Source organism: Dermacentor andersoni, chromosome 6, assembly GCF_023375885.2.
Source record: "Dermacentor andersoni chromosome 6, qqDerAnde1_hic_scaffold, whole genome shotgun sequence".
Lineage (NCBI taxonomy): Eukaryota > Metazoa > Arthropoda > Arachnida > Ixodida > Ixodidae > Dermacentor > Dermacentor andersoni.
Window position 1 is genome coordinate 141595518 of NC_092819.1, and position 7535 is coordinate 141603052.

At 41.5% G+C, this 7535-nt stretch overlaps 1 long non-coding RNA gene across 1 annotated transcript; it reads left to right on the plus strand.

The window, feature by feature from the left end:
- Positions 1–347: 347 nt before the first annotated feature.
- On the plus strand, positions 348–4386 carry LOC129382659 (uncharacterized). Its single transcript, XR_008610697.2, has 3 exons — positions 348–493; positions 1477–1604; positions 3671–4386. It is a non-coding gene; the product is annotated as an uncharacterized lncRNA (long non-coding RNA).
- The last annotated feature ends 3149 nt before the right edge of the window (positions 4387–7535 follow it).

The window sequence follows — 7535 nt, forward strand, 5'->3', positions numbered from 1 at the left end:
GCTCGGCTCGATTCGTGTGTGTGCGTGCGCTCAGCTCAGCTCGCTTTGTGTGTGTGTGTGTGTGTGTGTGTATGTATGTGTGTGCATGCGTGCGTCTTGCGCGCGCATACATGCCGGTTTGTATGGGCCGGCGTGCTTGCGTGTGTCTAGTGCGTACGTGTTTTGTGAGCGTGTTTCTGTGTGAATCACTGTGTGTGCGTGCACGTGTTAGCGTGTCTGCCTGCATGTATGTGTGATTGTTTGTGTTTATCAATGTGCGCGTGCGTGCCTTTGTGTTTGCGCTTTGAGAGTGCGTATATTGGTGTGCGCGCGAGTGCGTTTTGTGTGCGTGCGTATGTATTGCATAAGGCCGGTACAGTTTTACTCGCAATAAAACTCTTCCAATTTGGTGCAGCGAGTGTTGCCGCCTGAAAGCCGAGTTTGGTTTCAAGCCAACCTGGACAACTGCTGTATGAGGCGCTGTTTCTCAGGAGGATCAGTGGGAAGGCGTCAGGTATACGCTTCCTTCCTCCTTTTTCCCGCCTCTGCCCTGATGAATCGATATCCTTGATTGTTATTCTAAGAGAAACGTTACATCCAGAGCACAAATAAATGATTAAGAAATATGGTAGTGTGTTTCGCCATTACACTAATTCTGATCTTAAAGACGTGAATTTCCCATTAGCCCACGTTTCCGTTGATGCATACAACCGCTGAAATTGTGAACAGCAGGTTATTCAAGACCCCCCGTCCTACGTATATAGCAATTGTCTTCAGGAGCTTTAATGAATTTTGAAAATTTGAAGTGTTGTTGCGCTTTAGAGGTATCATATGCAAGCTTTAGGTCTCTCCGGGTAGTTTGCATGCACTTCGAGAGCTGTCGCCTATAGCCCTATTGAAATTCGTAACTACAGTTTGGAGCACTAGGGAAGCTAGAAGGCTTGTCCTGGATCTCGAGAAAGTGTTTAAGCTGGAAGTGTAGGTTCAGGAGTTTAGGGTTGGTCACACGAAGGCTTTTTATGCCTTAGCAGTAGGAGTGTCAAAGGATAAAAAATGCAGTGTGTCAAGCGTGGGAAGCTGCTTATGTGGTAGAGGCTTGTGCGTGTGTGTGTGTGTGCGCGCGTGCATGCATGCGTGCGTGTGTGAATTCGCTCCTCACAAGGGAGTGTGTGTGTGTAAGTGAGCTACTTCTTTGCTGGTGCTATTTGCCAAAAATTGGCAAGAAAACACAATAATCAATATAACTTGAAATAATCAGCTATGCAAAGCATGCTGGCACAGTAGCGACAGCAGCATATGAGCATACAAACATGCAGCTGTGTGACAATCCTAATGCATGACTGCAACATCTGGAAGGAAGCTTGCTTCTTTTTTAGTAAGCAGCGCAAAGTCCATATTTTTTGCTTTTCTCGTGCAAACCAAAACGAGGCTCATTACCAGTGATCTTGTCTTTCATTCTAATAGCATTTGTTTATCTTAGAGTGTTGTTTTTCGCAGGTCATGCAGATGATAGCATCAATTTCACTATGCGCAGCCTTGGTGCCCTCCATTAAGAGCAAGCCACTTGCGTTCGCCTTCAGGCAGATGGTTGATGTCTTCTAGGAAGCAGTTGGGAAGACTACATTGTAAGTAGATATAGGTGTGTAGTTTATTATAGTAAGTCAAGTTATAATTTAAAACTCTGAGGCTCTTTGGCGGCCTAAGCTTGATATCATATGCAGTTGTGTGTGTTTTTAAATATTGCCGATTGTAGTGCATACTGCAGGTATGACTGTTGATCCAAAGCATACACTTGCATTTTCTTGATGGCCTTTCATAATGAGGATTTTCTTTGTGCAAGAATATTCACAGATGGGGGCATTCCAGCATGATATTCTTTATTGCGCATTCAGTGCTAATTTCGTATGACCTTCCTGCTACCAGTGTTTTTGCAGGAAAGGAATATTTCCTTACTCTATGCAATGAGCTTGTTATTCGCTCGTTGCATTACTTGTCTACCTTTAATTTAATCCCGTATAATTCTCAAAACCTTAATATTTGAGCTGTTTTTATTTCAAATACAATATTAACATGCGCCGGATTGCAATCTAGACTGCAAGGGATTTGAAGAAATTACAAGAAACTAGGACCTCTCATGGGTGTTAAAAAACATTTCCGCAGGCATTGCACCTATTTCTTGTACTGAGCTAGCTGCTCATGAAAATTGCAAGCATATGTCATTTCATACAGTTTTACAGGATATAGCAGGCCTATCATTGTCATTAAGCACAACCTTTCCTCATTTGCGTCATGAAAACCTGCCTCATGCTTAATTTGGGACAAGTCTTGAAAAATGAATGCTTCATAATTTTGAAACTACACAAAGTATTGGTTGGGGCTTGGCAGTTTTCAGACTTGACCATGTTGAACCTAGCCATTACAAGACGAGAAAAAAAAAACATGCACAGGAGGACTCATTCAATCAAATGCAATGCTGTGGTCATTTTCCATGTGGCAAAATGTACTTTTAGGCGGGGGAGGGCGGGTAGCCAATTTATAGCCATTGCGACTCATGCAGGTAGTGGCAACACAGGATGAGAAATGGTTGTGGCTCTGAGGTTCATTGAATATGTGAACACTTATATACAATCCCTCCCCACCACCCAAGTGAAGGGTAACCGTGCAATATATTTTGGGCGGTAAAGATGATTTTTTTAGGAGACAAGAAATTTCAGGCTCTAGTTGAGATGCTACGCAAAGGAGGACCATGTATGTATTCACAGAATAACATAAACTGCCTAGGAGGGGTATCACAGTTTAGAGCATGAAGTAGAAAGTGGGAGCATGACGAAGTATCATAAGTTTATTTAAACTTATGATCTTTGAGAATACTACTTGTCACCGTTTGCCAAGCTAACCTATTGAAAGAAAGGGGCCTGCTCTAAAAAAATAGTTTACACATGCTAAATTTTCAAGGAAAGTATGCCGAAATGTCAATTCTTACTAAATTAGTAAATAAGAAATACACAATAAATTTTAGGATACAGAAAGGGTCTAATAAACTGCATTGGGGAGTTGGAGATTGTTGGGCTGGATGCATGTATTGTAGGGCAAATGATAATGCCAGTGGGGGTTCCCTCATTTTTATTTTGTGTGCACTCTCTGTAAAATTACTCTTTGTCTCCTAGTGTAATAATGTTGTGTAAAAAACAGCCATTTTTTAATGTCTTGTGCATGTCAGTCTTAATATGCCATATCCCATAAGGTTCTCAGTTGCAGTACTTATAAAGTGTAATGCAGAGATATATTCCACATTTCATGTCAATTTTATATTAAGGTCACATACACACTCTTGGACAAATTTCTGTTGAGAGATGTCATTGGTAGTGTCCTTAAATTTTATTCACTCTTATTTTCTATGGTGAAAAGGCTACTGTAAATTTATTTGCTTTTGCTGCTGTATGTGCCTTGTATTCACAGTGACATAGTGGTTTAGTGTTCACAGTAAATGCAATTCCTAAATTTGCAAAATAGAAATTTCTCCTACCTTTCACCTGTCTTGCCCAGTTGCCTGAGCTGTTCATTGTTCCCAGTCACATTAATTAAGTTTGTTACTTTCAGGAGCTTGTTGCCTCATCAAATTTTCCACAGTGCACGTGTGTAATTGCACAGACTGAACTCTCATGATTCTCTTCTTATTTTGCTAATGCAGGATGCAAGATTCCAGCAATGCCATGCGCTGCATTTATTGGTCAAGATGCTCAGAGAATGGAGTCCCTGCACCTCGTGGTGAAACGTGAACATTTTCTTTCTTTTGGAAAGCTAAACGTCATTTGCAGTATCAATTGCATTCTTGCAGCTCAGATGTGTACTATATTTTTTCTAATTTTGAATCAATTAATATTCACTGTTCAGTATAAAAATGACGTACAGTGTGAAGGACACGGACTGCGAGAGACGACATACACTGCGCTGACTTCCAACAATATTTTGTTGCGTTGCCACATCGTGTGTTTATACACAAGAAGGGCCATGCGCAGAAAATGAAAGGCAGTCACAAGGGGTGTTTTAACAGCAAGTCATTGTACTAAGAACATGGTCACTAAAAAAAATCACAATTTCTATCTGTGGAGATACAAGACTTCACTAGGGGTCAGCGTGATAGAGGGGGCACTAACGCACACACTACCCATTTTTCTGGTGAAATAAGCATCAATAATGTACCGGGTGAGCTGTGTTTCGCTAGAACTTGCGTATCTTCATAGAGGGGCATGCAGCGGCAGTCCCGGCAATGAATGCCCAAGTGGCCTTGAACCGTGTTATGGAGGTTATAGTGCACTCTTAAGCGATCATTTAGGCACCTGCCTGTCCGTCCAACATATTTACTGCCTCAAAACGGGAATATGGTAAACCACATTCGTTACACATATCGCAAAACGTTTTCTGTGCCCGACAGAGCAAGAACTCTGACACGATTTAGGCATGTTTACACGCTTACAGAGCTTTGCCAGCTTTTCCGGGGCTGAGAAAAGGACTGGGATTCCTGGAGGTCGCCAAATCTTTTTTTAGCCTATCGGAGACATCATGCACATACGGTAGCACTGCGAACCAGTCTTTCAACCGGCTGGTTCCTTGACTGAGTGCGCTCATCATGTTTTGTGCCCTTCAGAAGCTGTTCCGCTATGGCTGAAATTAAGGCCAAAGGGTAGCCAACCCAAGAAAGGCGATCAACCTGTGCAGCAAGACTATCTTGCATTTCATGTGAGCAAGATTTATTGAGGCTGTTAACGAGGCAAATCTTTACAATACCTCGTTTAACAAGCTTTGAATGTGCAGAGTTAAAGGGGAAGAGTGACTTCTTACTTCTCGGTTCAAAGCACTAGCCCACCTGTTTATTTGTAAGGCACTGCCTGAGATCAAGAAAGCGCAAAGAATCATCAGTGGGGACCTCATTTGTTAGTTCTAGAGGCTGCAGCTCTTAAAGATCTCCAAGTCTCCCAAGCAGCAGGCTCAAAAGCATGATCAGTGCAATCAATAAATATCAGGTAGTCGTCCACAAACTTGCACACTTTGACAACGAGAGACGCATCTAGGGGACCTTGAATATTTCAATCATGATTAGCTAGATAAATATCACTCAGTGCCGGCGCCAGGCATGATCCTGCACAATATACAAATAAATGGTATTTGTATAGGATCATGCCTGGCGCCGCCACTATGTTATATTTATCTCGCTCATCATGATTGCAATATTGAAGGTCACCTAGATGCGTCTCCTGTCAAAGTGTGCAGGTTTGTGAATGACCACGTGGTATTCATTGATTGCACTGATCACGCTTTCGAGCCTGTTGCTTCGGGAGTCTTGGAGATGTTTAAGAAAGCCTCTACAACTAACGCATGAGGTCCCCATTGATGATTCCTCGCGCTTTGTAGATCTCAGGCTGGTGCTTCGATCTGAGAAGTAAGAAGTCACTCTTGCCCTTTAACTCTGCAGACTCAAAGCTCGTTAAATGAGGTATTAAAAGTGTTCCCTCGTTAACAGCCTCAATAAATCTTGTTCACAAAAGATGCAACATAGTCTTGCTGCACAGGTTGATCACCACCTTTCTAGGGTTGACTACCCTTTGGCCTCAATTTCAGCCATAGTGGAACAGCTTCTGAGGGGCACAAACCGTGATGAGCCCGCTCAGTCAAGGAACCAACCGGTTGAAAGACATAGGTTCGCAGTGCCACCGGTGGGTATGTGCATGATGTCTCCGATAGGCTAAAAAAGATTCGGCAACCTCCAGGAATCACAGGCCTTTTCTCAACCCCAGAAAAGCTGGCAAAGCTCTGTAAGTGTGTAAACGCGCCCAAATCACGTCATAGTTCTTGCTCTGTCGGGCACAGAAAACGTTTTGCGATATGTGCAACGAATTTGGTTTACCATATTCCCCTATTTTGAGGCAGTAAATATGTTGGACGGACAGGCAGGTGCCTAAATGATCGTTTAAGAGAGCACTATAACGTCCATAACACTGTTCAAGGCCACTTGGGCATCCATTGCCCCGGGACTGTGACTGCGAGCCCCTCTTAGAATATACGGAAGTTCTAATGAGACACAGCTAACAGGTCATCCGGGAAACTATAGAAGCAAATTTCACCAGAAAACTGGGTAGTGTGTGCGTTAGTGCCCCCTCTATCACACTGACCCTAGTGAAGTCTTGTATCTCAAAAGATAGAAATTGTAATGTTTTTTTTTCAGGTGACCACGTCCTTAGTACAATGACTTGCTGTTAGACGCCCCTTGTGACTCATTTTCTGCGCATGCCCGCTCTTGTATACATACACACAATGTGGCAACGCAATAAAATATTATTGGAAGTCAGCGCAGTCTATGTCGTCTCTCGTAGTCCTTGTAATTCACGCTGTACGTAATTTTTTCGCATTAATTGCCAACTATCCCAAGAAAGCACCTTTTTCAGTATATTTATAATGTTTGACACGACCATTTGCTGGCAAATGTTAACAGTGTGATATTTAACTTGAACTTTTACATGACTGCCTGTGCCTGTGTTCTTTTAGTAACCAGAGTATGGCTAATTTATTAAACCATATTTGCTAATTTGTATACTCACATGCTACAGCAAGCCCTAATCTTGTATTACTGCATCTAAGTGCAAATAATTTAGAAATTTACTATGTATTTTAAAACACTGTCCACCTTTCGTGTTCAGCAAAATTGTTTAATCAACAGTGGTTTGCTTTTATCAGGCCTTTTACTGCACCTTGCACCCACACAATAGTAAATGTGGAATACTCACTCTTGATTTATGGTAAGAAAAGAACCTATTTTCAAACTGCATATTGTATATGTACCAGTGCCTTCGGGTTACAAGACAGAAATTTATAGAAACTGGAATTGTAGTTAGAAAATCTCCTACACAGCACTTTTAGCACAGAGAACTCTCGTTTCACAAAAGAGGACAAACTATGTAGGCACTAAAAAATTCTACATATTTTTCGTGCTCAAGTAATCTTGTTGGAAAGAAAAAATTAGCAATAATACCGCTGGCTTAAACCTCACTTAAAGCACGTCTATGCTTGGAAAGCATTGTTTCAGTCTGAAAAATGTTGGCCAGTTATGCTTACATCGACTTTCCAAACTTTTCATAATGCTTTGCGATTACATTAGTGTACAAAGTAACAGGTGTCTTGTGCATTTGCTCTGCATTTCAATTACTCCCCTAATTCACCTTTGCAATGTCCCTTTTTTTTTTCTAGGCATCAAAACTTGAATTTTCGTTCATTGAGCCTTATACTGAAAATTTATTCCTTTATGTGGCCCAAAACACTGCGAGGTCAACTCAGGCTCTTTGAGTGCTGCTATACAGTTTCTTCTCTAATAACAGATTTGATCAATACTTACATTTTAGATACCTTTATGGGAAATGTACATGTTCTTGTACTTACCGATGTGTTTGGTGATTGTGCATGTTTATATTTCATGTGATTTATGTATATATTGTACTCTGTATTGCAGCATGCAATAAATATATTTACATTTTTCTTGAAAATGCCATATATCGTACCTGTCT